The sequence below is a fragment of the Rhamphochromis longiceps genome, linkage group LG13, assembly GCF_057381845.1.
Source record: "Rhamphochromis longiceps isolate RC_006_pf linkage group LG13, R_longiceps_female_GT1.1, whole genome shotgun sequence".
Taxonomy (NCBI): domain Eukaryota; kingdom Metazoa; phylum Chordata; class Actinopteri; order Cichliformes; family Cichlidae; genus Rhamphochromis; species Rhamphochromis longiceps.
Genome location: NC_140569.1, coordinates 24,496,238 through 24,512,639, shown reverse-complemented (window position 1 = coordinate 24,512,639; position 16,402 = coordinate 24,496,238). Strand labels below are relative to the sequence as shown.

The following is a 16,402-nucleotide window of genomic DNA, read 5'->3' as shown; positions in this document are numbered from 1 at the left end:
TCACTGCTTTTTTTAAAGTCTGAAAATCGGAACTGTGCTTCATCAGACTGCTTCTGCTTATGCTGTTGGTTGTGCTGTCCCTTGTTATTGCTGTTTCAACACACACACACACACACACACACACACACACACACACACACACACACACACACACACACACACACACACACACACACACACGCATTTTCTGATGAATAAATCACAGTTACTGAAACCAGTCACTGAAAAGCCTCTGGTTTCCCTTGCTTGCAGCAAACATTTCCGTCTTCCTCAGTGCATCACAGTAAGTAGCGCTTTGTGTCGCTGAGCGGTGGAACAGTGGTTACTAGTGTTGCCTCACAACAAAAAGGTCCAGGGTTTGAGTTCACCTGTTGCCTGGGGCCTTTGTGAGTTTGCGTGTTCTTCCTGTGTTTGGAGTTGGGTTAACTTTTGAGTCTAAACTGGCCATAGGTGTGAATGTGAAATGTTGTTTAAGTCAAACCTGCTGTATTTGTTGCTTTGCACGGTTACAGTGATGTCATCACATAGCTGCATCCATTTGTACTCGCAAAGGCCAAATGTGCAAGGTTGCAAAAATTGAGATGTGCAGGAAAAGACACCAAAGCACTGCTTGCACCACTTGATCTCATGCTGCTACATAGGATTCCCTAACTCCTGTATTTTGCACAAGTAGCCTTATATCAAAGTGTATGTGCAGCATATACTGCTCGGTTGTAACTCGTTGCTGAATTGTGTGCTTCGGTATGGTCGCCATATTGTTCTGGGGCAGCCAGATCTCTTAATGCACATTTGTGAAGGTAAGAGGTCTTTCCACAATTAAAGTCATTATAACTATTGCAGCTATAATAATTTGCTAGTTTTTTTTAATTTCCCACGTGCCCCAACTGGTTTCCCCGTCTCTCTCGTGTGCCACCACATTAAAAAGAAATCCTGGAAGCGCCCCTGCAACATATAGCAATGAACAACAATGTTGTTAATGTTGGTCTGTAGCTTTCTGTTTTGTAGATTTGAATATTAGCTACTGTATATTGAAATATAACTGATCGGGTGTGTGTGCTGAAGTTGTAGTCTGTAGTAGATGCATTAAATTGGAATTTCTCCTCCCTCTTTGCATATAAAGACTTAAACACATATAGTGCTAAATTTAGCACCTACATTCCCTGTTATGTGATGTGCAGAAAGCACAAAATGGAAAGCGACGTGTCCTCCCATCACACTTCACTCTAGTAACACTTTGCTTGCCAGACGCTCTGGCACTCTGAGGAATGGGAAGAATTATATAGGGATAAAGCCAGACTTTAAGTCTGGCTGTTGACGGGAACAAACATCCGCCCTGCTCCTCCTACGCTTCACACCAAACACACAACACACAAGAACTAATGAACCACCATCTGGCGCTACAGCAGACCTGGGTGCCTGCCCTGCACGGGCATCTCACAAAAACAAGTTCTCGAGCAGCTTCCCCACTAAACTACTATTCTAAACAGCAACGTGGCTCTGGCTTTAAATGCTGGCACCATGTACAGGTTAAAAAAGATAAATTCAATATTGTCAAAATTTAAGAAGCGACATTAAGATATCTGAATGGGAACCGAAAACGTTCCGAGTTGTTTTGGTTGCTGGAAAAGTGTTTCCAATCAAGAGCTCACGTTTGTCCATGTGTCAGCAGTGTGTTAACACATTTATGGCGCTGCTAAATAATCATTTATTCCATTTGGTTGTGTAAAAGAAGGGCAGGTAATGGTAATGCGTGCTTGTGCTGCAATAAAAGAGCTGAAATAAATTTCTCTGCATGCATAAAGGCAAAGTGATGAGGGATCACGATACGGGCAGCTGAAAGTTTGCACATACAATAGGTCTAATTCAGTGCACAAAGACGGCACATTGTGCAGAGGAGATGTGAGCGATAGCAGAAATGAATAGCAATTGAAAGGTGTGAATGGCATCTCTCATTAAAAGCAAACACACAGAGAGCCAAATAATCTTCTGATCCTGACTATTCATGCTTGTTTTAGTTGGACCTTCACACTGCTTCCATGTGAGAGAGAGCTGTCAGCTGCAGAAATACTGTGGGAGGCTTTTTTCTCCTGCTTTTTTTTGTTGTAATATCAGAAGGGAAAGGGGCTCTTTTTGTCTACCTACCCTTCTGCCAGGGTGCAAACGAACTCGCTCCTCCACTGTGAGGTTTGTTGTCGCCCTCCAGGCTGAACCAGTGCTGGGTTTCCATGGTGACGGAGGCGTGAAATGTGCCCAGCAGCCAGGCTGTACAGTCTGAGTGGCCATTCTGTCTCGTTCCTTTGTCTTCTGTCCGTTCGGGGAGGCACGTCTGGCTAGCAGCACCATACAAATCAATACAGCCTGGCACACATAACGCACACACATGCATACTGTACATAGACAGGCTGCACATACTGAAAATTCCAAAAGCTGCAGCAAAGGCTCCAAAGCTCCTCGGGCCTTTTTGAGTTTTCCCAAAGTGGAGCTAGGAAAGGAAAGGTGAAGGGTCATCAGCAACAAAGACTTTAATGCAACCATTCAGAATTCAGCAGACAAATCCCACAAATTTTAGACGGTTTACTGCTATCTGTGGCACATAGAATAAAAAGCTGTCAAAGCATGTGCACAGCACCGACAAACAGGAGTGCCTTTGTGTTGACTTTGTGTTGCCTGGGTGTGTGACTGTTTTGCTTTTCAAACCACCAGCTCAGCAGTGACTCTAATGAACTGCTTATTGTCTTTGTGTAAGAGCCTGCTGCTGATTAAATGTGGTCACGGTTACATGAGTTGTCTTGACTTCTTGGTCTTTGCCAGCTGCTTTTCACTGAGTCGGAGCTCTTCCACGCAGCCCTATTAGCAAATTCTTCTGTGGGCTTAATGTCACTTCTGAGCAGTGGGTGTAGACATGATTGCTCATATCTGGGCACTTCTCCAAATACTTCAGTTAAATATTACTGTGTAAGCTATACAGCTTTCTATAATCCTGATTTAATTTTGGTTGGCTGATTAACATTAGGCTATATCTTGCTATCCTTTTGCTAGAAGTTTCTCATGGGAGCTTTGGTACATTTTAACCATGGTGAAGGTAAGAGAATTAGCCTTCATTACAGTGTAACTGATCTGATTTCAAGTGGGAATCGCTCTCGCTCTCTCTCTCAGCTCAGACCTCTAACATCAAGGCAGAAGGGGGGGGGGGGGGGGTCTATTATCAGTGCATTGCTGTGTTGTGCTTGTCACTAGAGTTTACTAAGATGAAATAAAGTTAATAAAATGATTTACAGGCAAATTTAAAGTCTTCTTGGAAGAAATAACTTTTTCTTCCTCTTCTTCTTTGAATGCTCTCCATAGGGGATCATCTGCCCCCCTCTCATCCCCTCCTTATCATTCTCCTCTGCATGTCCTCCTTCACCTCAGTGGAGATCAATTCAGAGTATTTCCAGTAATCCTCCTCTTCACATGTCCAGACCATCTCAGCCTCACCTCTTTAACTTTCTCTCCAAATCGCAAATTTCTTCAATTCTTGTATCATCTTATGAACCTTCCCCTTAACTCTTGCTGCTATCCTTCTATCACAAATCACCCCTGACACTCATCTCCACCCTGCCTGCACTCTCTTCTTCGTGTCTCAGATGATTAACCCAAGGTATTTAAACTCCATCATCCACCATCAGTTCATCTACTCATTGCATCTTCGCTTATGCCTCTCTTATTCACTCTTGCTCCTGCTAACTTCTGCTGGAGACTCTTTTCTCCCGTGCATACCTCAATCCCTCTAGGCTCTAACTCACTATGTCATCTGTGAACATCATAGTCCACCTCCTTCGGACATCCTCCACGTTTCATTAACACTCTCAAATAGGGCTGCCACAAACGATTATTTTGATAGTCGACTAGTCACCGATTATTTTTGCGATTAGTCGACTAATCAGATCATCATCCATTGGACGTAAAATGTACAGCTTATTGTACCAGCATGCATCTGCTTTTATATCATTAGCTTACAGCTTGAAGTGTTTAAGGTGCTAACTAAAAATAAAAGACAAGATGATAGTTTATTGAATTTAAATGAAATTTGCAGATTGTGTCGGTGGACTTTATTAAACTCAGGCGTCTGCTCCTTGCTATCTAAAATACAACGGGACACTGGAGTATATTCTCGAGCATCTCACACTTCTGATAATCAGCTGTCTGCTTGAGGTTTATTCAGCTGTGTGAAAACTTTAACTTTAATCTCAGCCAAACCGATTTACTCAGGAACAAATAAAACACTGAAAAAAGCCAAACAATAACATTTTTAAGTTATCTAAGTGACTTATATATCATGTTTAACCTGAGTAGCGAAAGACGGTGGTGGGTTTGAAAACGATTTGGCGGGAGTCCGGTGTTCTCACGGGCTCTAGTGAGCCTAGCCCCCGGCTAGCTATCGAGCTGGTGGGTAACAGACGTCTCCGAAAACGTCGGAGCGCTTTTGCAAATATGTGATGTCTTGATAACCTGAGCAGATATTTGAGGTTTACACAGCTACATTCTCGCCTGAAAATATGTTAAACTATGTTTATTTTGTGACCCAGAACTAACTAGCTGCCGCCATTGTTGGAAACTGAGCTGGGCTGCGCTATGAATTCTGGGACACAGCTTCTTCTTCTTCGGGGTTTAACGGCAGCTGGCCAGTGTTGCCAACTCCTCACTAAGGAAAATCGCTATTGGTTGTCCTAAAAGTCGCTAGAAGTCGCTAAATGACGTCATCGCCTAATTTGCATAATTGGTCATGCTAATCTAATTGTAACCTATGTTGTTGGAGAGAGAAATAACATCGTGGAAGAGACATAAAGTGAGTAAAAAACGTCCTAAATGCATTTAGAGTTTATTTAGAACTACAAATTAAATTTCTTTTAGCAATTATTGTTTTTTTTAATGTCACAATTCCAACCCTGCTCCTTTACCCGGGCTTGGACCGGCAAAAGTGACCCGAAATAGGCACTCTGGTGGAGTTACTTTGTGTATGTGTGTGTTTATAAGTAGTTTTAAACCTTGTGATCCACAAAACAGCATAAGAGTAAAAGAGTAAAAGAAGAACTGACTGCGTTACAGCACCCGCTGCTTGTTGAGAGTAAAAGCAATACACGCTTTCACGTCTTTTTTTAGCGACTTTTTTTTAGAAAAAAAGTCGCTAAGGGGTCTGAAAACTCGCTAAATATAAAGTTGGCAACACTGCAGCTGGCATCCTTGTACATGCAGTGCTGCCATCTTCTGTTTCAGTCCGTTATTACACTCTTAAATCCTACTACTTATTCCTGCGTCTTTTGGGATCTTACAAAGCTTCAAACGACGTATTGATTATTAAATCAGTCGTCGACGATTTTGATAGTTGACGTAATCGTGACTAGACAACTAATCGTGGCAGCCCTACTCTCAAAGCAAACATTTCATCTGTTGTGCTCTCTCTTTGCATGAAATCATACTGATACATTTTATCCTGGCTTAAAGGTATTTTCCATAACTTTATGGTATGGGTGATCAGAATTACCTTAATTCTTAGTAGCACAGATTCAGTAAGCTGCTGGAAATATTCCTGGTCACTTTCTTCTTTAGCCAAGACATGAATCTCCCGTTCCACCACTGGTGACGGTGGAGATGATCATTGTCATGCTCAAGATATGAGCCCGTGAGATGATTTGAGCTTTGTGCCTTGTTGCAATCTCCTGCTGGAAGCAGCAATAAGAAGATGAGTACACTGTGGTCATGAAGAGAAGTCACAAGAAAACAATTCAGAGATGCTCTTCTTCATACCTTGGTTGTGACTAGTTAGTGGTTATTTGAGTAGCTGATATCTTCCAATCGTCTTGAAGCAGTCTGACCAGTCTCCTCTGACCTCTGGCATCAGCAAGAAAATATTACCCAGAGAACTGGATGTTTTGTCTTTTTCAGGTTATTCTCAAGAAGAGACTGAAGTAGATAAGCAGTTTCTGAAATACTCACTCCAACCTCAACCTCCAACCTTCACAGTCACTTAAATCACCTTTATTCTTTACTCTGATGCAGGGGCGGAGCGGGGGGGTGGCTTACGGGGCTTAAGCCCGGGTTGTTTTGTCAGAAGCCCGGGGTATTTTGGAGTGTAATTTTTTCATAGTTAGATGCCTGGCTGACAACTGTATAAAACAAAAAGTACACACAATATTCGAAGCACATAGTGCACACTGTGGGAATTTACGACTGTGCGTGAATCCCCCCCTGATATTGGTATGATCCAAGCTCAGGCACTAAGCGACTGAGCGAGGGGGCGGGGGGAGCTGCTGCCCGTGAGTGCGCTGTTGGAGAGACGGAGCCAGCCATACTAAGGAGAGCTTAAGTTTGAGCAGGTACCAAAGCAAATCATTCGTACCGTACAAATAATGTAAATATGACGGTGCATCACGAAAGACTGATATGAAACTGATCACTTGACCAATATTATTTTACTTGCTCTTCAAGTGAATCAACAAATGGCGAAATGAAAAGCCGAACAAATGCTATTTTTTTTTAGAGAGTCTTAGCTTACGTGTGTTTATTTCATATTTTCAGTTCTTACCCTCCCCGACTAATTCGGTTTCAGTTATGTACTGAAATATAAGAATGGACATTAGAGGGTTCTTTCAAAGAAAAAACTCAGGTAAATGTTATTTTATATATTATGCTTTGTATGTTGTTCAGTATATTTCTATGCAAAACAAGAGGGGTTTCAGTACACAGCAGGATATTCACATTTGTAACCAGATATTTACATACACTTTAGGGAGAAAACATAAAACATTTTTACTGTACAACATCAATTTAGAGTAAACTTTTGTTTTAGATAAATATTGAAATATATTTTGAATTAGTTAAATGTCAGAATAAAGAGAGACAGAGCTTTCTGTTTTTTATCACTTTCATCAAATTTAGGAGTACATATACACTAAGTTTATTGTTAATTAATAAGAAAACTCCAGACGATTCCATTCTGAGCTGAAGAAGCTTCTGATAGGTTAGTAGAGTCCATGTGAGTAAATTGGTGGCACAGCTGTGGATGCATATAAGGCAAAACACAGAGCCTGTTTCTTTGAAATGGGAAAATCAAGAGATATCAACCAAAACACCAGGAAAAGAACTGTGGAGCTCCATAAGTGTGGCTCAATTTGAATACAATTTGGTGCCATTTGCAATTAAAAAACACAGACAGTTTCTCTCTTTACTCTTAAAGTTAACAAATATGTTTTTATATTTATCAATCTAAAAAAATAAACATTTAGTCTGATTTGATGTTACAATTAAAAAAGTGTTTGTGTTTTGATCTGAAGAGTTTGTAAATATCTGGTTTCAACTGTATATTTGATGATTGTCAGCACAAAGAGGGAGAGAGAGGAACAGAGAGGGAGAGAGGAGAATAAGGACAGAACAGAGATGAACAAGAGCAGGTGAGACACACATGTTAGTCAAATGGTTGCTTACTAAAAGTATCACTGTATCATAGGTACTCATGTATCTCGTACCTAGTGTTTCTTTTTAGGTTTGCTATTTTTCAAATTCTATATTTATTAAGTTCTGCAGGCTTGTTTGCACAACAAGGCTAAATAATTATATAAACTTTTCTCAATCTAAATATTGTACTTTGGTAGAATTAAATAAATAAGTGTAGTGCAGGTCTATGATGATTTTTAGTGCTACTATCATCTAGTTCTGATTGTGGTTATGTTTTGGTTAAGTCCTCAGTAATCCTGCTTTTGAACTGTTGTAGTCCTGTTTTAATTCTGGATCAGTTCTGGGTCTGGTTGAATTGGGGTTTAGTCCCTGTGTCTTGATACAGCCCCGACTTCGTTCTGTCTTGCTGCTCAATTAAAAAACTAGTTTAAGGTGTCCTGCATGTGTGATATATATATTTCCCTATATGAAGTCATTCTTTTTTGAACAAAACTCAAAACAGAGCCTATTAATCTTTCAGTCATTTCTACACCCCCCCCCCCCCCCCCCCCCCCCTCAAAAAAAAAAAAAAATCCCACATGCATACTACCCTTTAGGGCTAAGCCCCGGGTGTTTCAAATGTCTGGCTCCTCCTCTGCTCTGATGCTCAGTTTTAATGTCAGCTGGCTGACTTGACCAGCAGAACAAGAGGAACCCGTTTTTGGACAGAAGGTTGGAATGCTAATACATAATACTTGCTAATTAGTAAATTGCAGATAAAAACTGAATTCGTTTGCACAAAACCAGAGCACAGAGGGTGCTAAGTGAGGCATTATTACATTAACTTTACTATTTGTCAGATAATTGGGTACCAAATAAAAGCACCAACTCCTCAAACACAGTTGAAAGGACCAGATATGCCATCTAGCAAACAGGTAGTAGGCTATCTCTAATATTACTCAAAGCAGCCATTCCCTTAATATTACAAATTGTTAATTCCTAACAAAATCCACTCCCTTTACAGCTGAAGAAATGAAATATAAGCTGAAAGCTTTTTTTTGTAAGCATGTTAATTTCTGCTGTAACGATGGGCATTTAACTTCAAAGTCTTGGGGGCTGACTCGCGTTTGCAGCCAGCCTCGAGTGACCTTTTTAGTAACTGTAGTTTTTGGCACTTCCCGTTGTCAGTCCCGGAGGCTACCACTTGGTATACCCATGAAGTCAAGAGAATTGCAATAATCTTCTCATGTAACACTTTTCACACTCATGTCTTTAGAGACACAATTTGACTTAATCGTGTACTTAAACTGATATAATGAGGTTAAAAATGGCAGGCAAGAAGCCAGAGAAAGAGTCCACCCACCCCTGTTGCTGAATTATTGAGTCTGCACCACCAGCCCAACTGTATGAGGCTGGCAGAAAGACCGTAACTCATGAAGACAGTTGGAAAGAGCAGTCGGATGTTCTGCAGTGCACTCAAAAAAATGAATGAGGTGGATTGTTCAGTGTATATTAATTATTTATTTTCATTTTACTTAAAATATATGTTTTTGTTAAGTTAACATATGTTTTTCTAATCAAGTCTACGTAATTGTGTCTATTATTCAACGTACATAATACTAATGTGTTACTTGATCACATAACATTTAAGTTAAGTCAATTAGGATCGATATACCTTGTATATCCACAAGGTGGCAGTAATGCAAAAACAGTTGTAATGAAACCGCGCAGAACAAGAAGGTTTCACGGCTTGTGCCTGCTCATGCGCAAGACTTCAAATTTAACTGAAAAAGGCTGTTTTGGCGCCAAGCTGCTGTTTCTTTGAGAGGTAAGACCACTTTTTTCTTTGACTATGTTGTGTAGTATCTATATGTCCAGCATGGTTATATTTTGCGTTTGTCTTACAAGACATGTTATATCGTTTGCGTGTGCTTGTTTTACATTAGTTTTACTGGGTCCTGGACATGCTTATTTTGTGGACTGTGTAAGAAACATTTTTATTGTTTTTTGTTTTATTAAGGGATTAGCTACAGGGGTTCATGGGGTTATTCTTTCAAGGGGTTATTTTTCCATTTGCTTTCTTGGGATTCCTTTTCTGTAATCCGAGAGTCGGAAATATCGAATAGGATAGCAAGGATAGCATAAAGTGACATTTAAAATCCAAAAAGTCAAGGGCGAAAGCCACTGTGACACCATTGTTCTGCTCTATCAGTAATCTGTATTATGTAAAAATGGTCTGTAAATACAGCATGTTTCCTAGCGGAGTTATACATATCAATGTAGTTATAAATTACAGTTTGTGAAAGTACACACTTAATTTTTTTAATAAAATTATTCAAGACATATGAGTGGACAGACAATGGAGGTCGACAGACCTGGTGATAATTGCTTCTATAGAAAGTTAGCACATGGCAGTGTCAATCTCTTGCTTTTCTTCTGAGTAGTATTTTATTTAGTTGTAATTCAAACAATAATTTGCTTCTTGAAATTAAGGAATTAATTTTTTGTTTTCTTTATAAATCTCAGATCCTGCCTTTACCTGCTCCCTCCTATACTGATGTGGTGTATGTGGTATTGCTGAGCTTGTATGTGGTATGTGAACTGTTATACTTTTAAAAACAAAACTGTTTTATAAGTTAAGTTTTCTTTTGTGACCCATCCCATGCCCCTGTTATTTCTTCTCCACATCTGAACCATGGTAAAGGTTGCAGTTCAAGGGCCTGAGGCATGAAATTCTTTTCAGATCAGCTGTGATCAATATTTTTTGGAACTTGATAAATAACAATAAAAGCTGTAATGGCTCCATTAGCATTTTGTGTAAATGTTTGTGTTAAAATTATAGCTTTAATGAGGTCTTACTACATTAGTTTTAGTTTGTATATGTGTACATATAGTATGTATATTTACAGTACAGTATGTTGTGTTTGTTGACATATTTTCAGGTGGAAGCAGAATATGTGAGGATTACTACTGCTGCACATGTTCCAAGGCTTTTTACACAACTTGACCAATACACTGACCAGCTCATAAAAGTCTTCAAGAAAAAAGGAGGCGTTGCAGGGAAGAAAATTAGACAAACTTTGGCCCCAGCCACACAGGTGCGTTATTCTGTTGGTAGCAAAATATTATGGCTAATAAGATCATTTTCAAATTTAAACAGCTGGTGTATGGTAGCTGCACAGTGCACTTACATTTATATTAAGCAAGACAAAGTTTGGTACTCAAAACGTTGGAAAATTTAAATTACCTAAACATATGTAAAATCTGATCCCTTGATTTAGGTTAAACCAGAAGTGAATGTTTTTATGTTATGTTTTGAATGCAAAAAAGATGATGTATTAGTTTGTCTTTACCTCCATTATGGACATATCTAATGTGGTGGAAACCCTGCCCAACAGGTTAACTATTCATGTCCATGTGATGATTAGTTGGTCTTGTGTACATGTCTATCTGTGCAGTGGATATGTCATTCATTTTGCGTATAATGTGAGTTTCTGTCATCCTAAAGTATATCTGTTTTCTCTTCCTGTATCTCTGCCACTCTCTACAGAAGGAAACCATTGAAAAGGGGAGGGAGTGTGTCCTCAGGGCACTACCTTTTTACCTGAATGAAGACCCAAGCATCCTCTTCAAAGAATAATTGGTTGATAATTTTAGTTTAGTTTTTTATCTGTATTAAACCAAATTTTGAATAACTAATGTTGTTGCATGTTGTAATGTTGTTGTTGTTGTAATTTGCATGGAACCTGTTTAAATGTTTTGGGAAATCTTCTTGTATACCCAAACTATTTATATTTATCGTTGAATCTGTAGTCTAAAATAGTGGCGCACTGGGGTGCATGTTCCTAATATTGTGTTTACATCATTAAAGGGTAGCTTTGGCCCTTTTTCTTTCTTTTTTTTAAAACTGGATGCCATTTTTCTATGTTTTTGTGTCTAAGCTACAGCTGTTCAGAGGGAGCTGGAACAAATTACCCTTGCTATCTTTACCATCGAAAGAGCTGATGCCAGCACTCCTCCAGCCGATGTGGGTATAACCATCTAGTGTGTCCTGCATGACCTGGAAGACCTGGCCTCTGCATGTGCACTCTTAATGGGTGGGATATATGCACTGAATCTCAGTTAACCTCAAGACTGAAAGCTAAGAGACAATCAAAAGCATTGAGATTTAAAGGATTTAATTGAGAGATGATACTGCACCAGAAATGTTGAAGGGTGGTGTGTATATTAGCGTTCAAGGCATATTGTTATGAGGTGGAAATATGTTCATATTCAGTTTGTGTTACATTGTGTGCATTGTAAAGGTAATTGCAATACATACTAAAAATAAGGGTAAGTTAGGAGGTTGATCTGATATCCTCGTGTTGGTGTTGTTCCCAGATCATCATACTAAATGTTGTTCCAGGATCAACATTGCAAGTGACCAATCAGAATGTTGTGACGTCATACTTTTGCGACTTCGGGAAAAACCGGCGTAAAACAAAAAACTGTACTTAAGCTGCGAGAAACCGCCTCTGTCCGCCGATCAACTGACCCTAACCCTAACCGTAACCCTTTAATAAACAGTAAGCAGAATTGATATTGTCCTTGCAACATTGGAATTTCATAAATGCACGAATGGCTTGGAATAGAATAACGTCACAACAATGTGATTGGTCACTTGCAATGTTGAACCTGGAACAACATTTTCATGATGGTCTGGGAACAACACCAACACGAGGATATCAGATCATCCAAGTTGGGAATGCAGGATGAATGTATATTTTGTGGACTTTTAAAGACGAACAATTGTTTCCATGTTAAAATGTTTACATCTGAAGTTTTTTGCCCAAACACTAGTAAAATAAATGTTGACAGTGGCAAGTGTTAAATGGTTACTGCTGTGCTGTTGCAAAAAAACTGAACGCTGACAAGCTGTTTTATTGTTAGACCATAATGTTGGCATGTTTTGTTAAAGTTTTATTTGGGATGGTGATGTAATTTTCTTTGATTGCTAATATCAGTGGACTATTTATTATTATTATTATTATTATTATTATTGTTGTTGTTGTTGTTGTTGTTACTTTTTTTTTTTTTTTTTTTAATTGTGGCTGTTGAGGTGGACACTTCACTTTGCATTGTTAAAGGCAAGCACTTCATTGGCATTGTGTTACTGGACTGACCCTAAGCAATCATTGCAAATAGCAACTTTGCTATCCATTTTAGACACTAAAAGAAAAAAACACTCACAGACCTTACTAGCATCACATGTGCATAACTCAAGTGTCATCTTATCAATGTGTTATGTGATCTTCAATGCGTTTTTTTTTTTTCTTCTATTTCTGGTAGATACAGACATTTAATTTAAAGTCTTGATGTTGCATCTGTCTACATACTGTTAATTACTAACCCTAATGAGCTGTTGTGTTTTATTTTGGACTGGGTTTACACAAATGCTCACTGAATGTGTTGGCAATAAAATAAATTTTAAAAAATAAGTTGGATGTACTTAATTCATTTGTGTGGAACCTGTTGACAAAATAGATTTATGTAAAACTAATTAATAAAGCACAAGGTGGCTGAAAATATATTTGAATTAATCTAACTTAAATTTAACATTTTACTGCCACAAATAAGAAATGTGTTGAAGTAACTAATCTAAACTATCTAACCTGAAAATATATCATCTATGTTCATACAACATAACTTGATTTAGTTAGTCTTAAATATGTCTTGTTAATCTTAAGTAGTTTTTTTAAATTAGATGAACTAAAGATTTTTGCTTTAAACTAACATAATTCAATTTCGTGGAACCTGTTGACAAAATAATTTTAATTAAAGTCAACGTTTCATTTTTTTGAGTGTGTCATGTTGTGATCAGGCATCACAGGCACTTCTCCTCTACAGGCAAAACCCACAAAGAGCCCGAGAGAGAGATGGCAGAGCAGAGAAGGGGTGGGTGAGCAGACATTCAAGGGCAGCAGATAGAAGCAAGCATTCATGCTCTGAGCCAGTTTTAGAGTTTTAGGAGGATGACTTTGCTCTCTCTCTCTCCTTCTCACTGTTTCTTTCTCTTTGTCGTCCTCTCTCCTGACTCCTCAATGTGCCCCAGGCAAAGCAGAAAATCAGCTGATGTCTGCACAAACACAATGACCCCGGGCGTTGTGTGTTCTCGAATGAGCAAAGAAAGACAGAACAGCAAGGGAAGAATAATGGAGAGAGGGAGAACAGGGCGATTTGTTTGGAGAGTTGTAAAAAGCACTCGAGGTAGCATGCTCTGTCTTTGATGGTACATTCCTAGATTGGATGGCATTTTTCCAAGGGTCCTCTGAGTGCTTATCATCAAAATGCATCCATGCCAGCATGTTTTTCCATACATCGAAGGTCAGAAATCACCACATGGATGAGGACTCAGAATCTTATAAGTTAAACCCCAATTGTTTTTCTTTTTCGCAAACTTTCATTCTTCTGTTGTTTGTTGTTTTGTCCGCTGCAAAGTCACAAATGGCAGCCGGGGCCCACAGGTATGATGCACTCACCTTTATGTCACTTCCTATTTAGGTCAGGAAGGTCCCGACTTATCAGCACAACAGGTCACTAAACACAAACAAATGGATGTCTCCTGAATCATGTAGCTGCGTGGAGGTGAATAAACTTCTGTCTGCTGGCAATTGCAACTTCTTTTGTTTATTTATTAATGTTTTCAAAATTATCTTGATGCAGTTAATTTAAAATTGTCAATTTCATTTCATTATTTAATTTGAATTTTCATTAATTGGAGATTTAAAAGAGGCACTTAATACAAGGCTGCAACAACACTTATAGCATATGGCACATAACAGCTGTGTGGAGCTGTTTACATCTGTCTTTTTGCCCAGGTGTGACATCTGTTTCAGAGCTGAAGGCTGCAGGACATTTCATCGGTGCATGAGAGTTATAAACTGATATCACCCTGTTTGTGTGCCCCTGTGTGTCTCTGAGTGTGTGTGCACGTTTCTGACATTGCTTTTCCCCAGATTCGACAGATTCTTCACTGTTGGCGTGCCATTGCGTTTTCGGGGCACTGACACTGAAATGCACATTTAGCTCTAAGGCTTGTTTTTGAATGGTCAGTGGGTCAGCGGTTACATAACGGGCTCGGGGCTAATGTGTGTTTTTTAGCACCATGTAATCTTGTGATTCCTTGTCAGATTTGATCTTAGCCATTGGACTTGCTCGCTTCATGGAGCTCGAGCAAGACAGCCTGCCACTGTGTTGACAAGAAAAAGTGTTAAAAGTGGAACAGCAGTGGAAAACAGTTAGCTGTATTTGCCTGATTTATTTTATGGCACACTAGCATAGCTCTGCTGACTTTGCTCCAAACTAACTGTATTCAGACTTTCATAGAATGAATCCTGCTAGCTTTTCTGATAACCCAATCTTTTGTCTGAGTTCACTATAATGTATAAAATGATTCATAAATTAACCAATGAAATGATTTTCACCCCTTTCACCACCATTGTATTACCATCATTAAGTCATTATAAGTGAGGTGAAAGTAGTGTCATCCAAAAGAGGCCTGATATTCTCTGATTAAAGCTAAATGCTAAAACATACACTAACACACACCAAAAAAACCGATCTGACCAATCAGATTGAGCATTTGGCTGTGTAGCTCAGGTACCGAATATTCCAGTAGTAAACTAATACTATTTTACCTCTGACACACATTTAGACTTTGCTCTCTGTGAAATAATTACTCTGCCTCCTCAGATTTGGTCTCAACACTACCAACAAGAGTTCAAACTGCCCCACTGACATACTGAAATGTGTATGAAAGCAGATGTGATACAGCTGCAACTCCTGGATCAAACCATGAAATTCTATCTGCTTGCTTGTAGGAATTGGAACCAGAATCTTAGTTTTATCATCGTCGCTTGATTCGGACAGTGCGTTTATTGAGGACACATCGGTGTATATTTATATTATAAGACAAGTTTGGATCTGAAGAGTTTGGAATTTCATGTTGTGTTTTCACAGCGTGTTCAGTGTGTAAAGGACTTCAGACGCAGAACCCTGAAAAATGTTATAGATCAGCAAGTTATCTGCAAGTCCTCGCTGTGAGCATCTGCAGCACTGATGCAGTTAAATTAAAATGGTAAAAATTATTACAAGTGTTATGAAGCACTGCGTACCTAACCCCTTTTTTGCAGCAAATTGCAAGCTCAAATGCTTGTAATTTCAGCTTGTAACTTTTTAGGACTTGCCACTTTTCTTCCTATTACCTCCAGTCGGTTGTTTTGCACAGGTATGATTGGCTGTATATGTTTCTCTGGTTTGGCCTTTTTAGGGAGCTTTAAATTTAAATTTAGAATAAATTAAGTGCTGCTATTGTTTGCTTACATGAAAAATTCCCTTTCAGAAGTTATTCTGAGTGTATTGGATGATAATTATAAGAAGGTTGGGTCTGTGACTCAGCATTTTAGTATCTAGTGTTATTATTAGTATGTCTTAGTTGGGTTTTGTTTAGTTAAAGTTTCATCCATGTTCCCTTGTGTCCTTTTCTGTTTCCTGTGTAAGTCTCTATGTATGATTTTTAGTTATGTCTGTGCCTCGTTCCCCTTATCTGTTTCCTTGTTCCTCTCCCCGTGTGTCTCCCCAGGCTGTTTCATGTCTGCATTTTTCATGTCATATTGTCAAGTTTGTGTTGTCACAGTCTTTATCTCTTTATCCTATTTTATTTTAACAATCTTATGTTTCCATGTTCAGTGTAGTTTTGGTGTTCGTTCGTGTCAGCTGTGTTTCCCATGTGTTTCCACTTTCCTCATTACCCTTCTGTGTATTGACGTCCTCTGTCTTCCTTTGCTCAGTATCAGGTTGTCTGTTGAATTCTCATCATGTGTCCATGCCTCCATGTTTCCCGGTTTGTAATCATGTTCAAGGTTTTGTTCTTTGTCTATTGTATTTAGCATTTAGTTCTCCCAGTTTAGTTCTAGTTAGTTTTGCCTCAGTGTGCATCTGCCTTTTGTTT

At 39.0% G+C, this 16,402-nt stretch overlaps 1 long non-coding RNA gene across 2 annotated transcripts; it reads left to right on the top strand.

The window, feature by feature from the left end:
- The first annotated feature begins 9,151 nt into the window (after positions 1–9,151).
- Positions 9,152–12,890, top strand: LOC146655900 (uncharacterized). 2 transcript variants are annotated; one of them, XR_014914377.1, is made up of 5 exons: positions 9,152–9,241; positions 9,940–10,005; positions 10,356–10,511; positions 10,964–11,056; positions 11,355–12,890. It is a non-coding gene; the product is annotated as an uncharacterized LOC146655900 (long non-coding RNA). The 2 variants fall into 2 exon arrangements; XR_014914378.1 differs by lacking the exon at positions 9,152–9,241 and adding an exon at positions 9,255–9,397.
- The last annotated feature ends 3,512 nt before the right edge of the window (positions 12,891–16,402 follow it).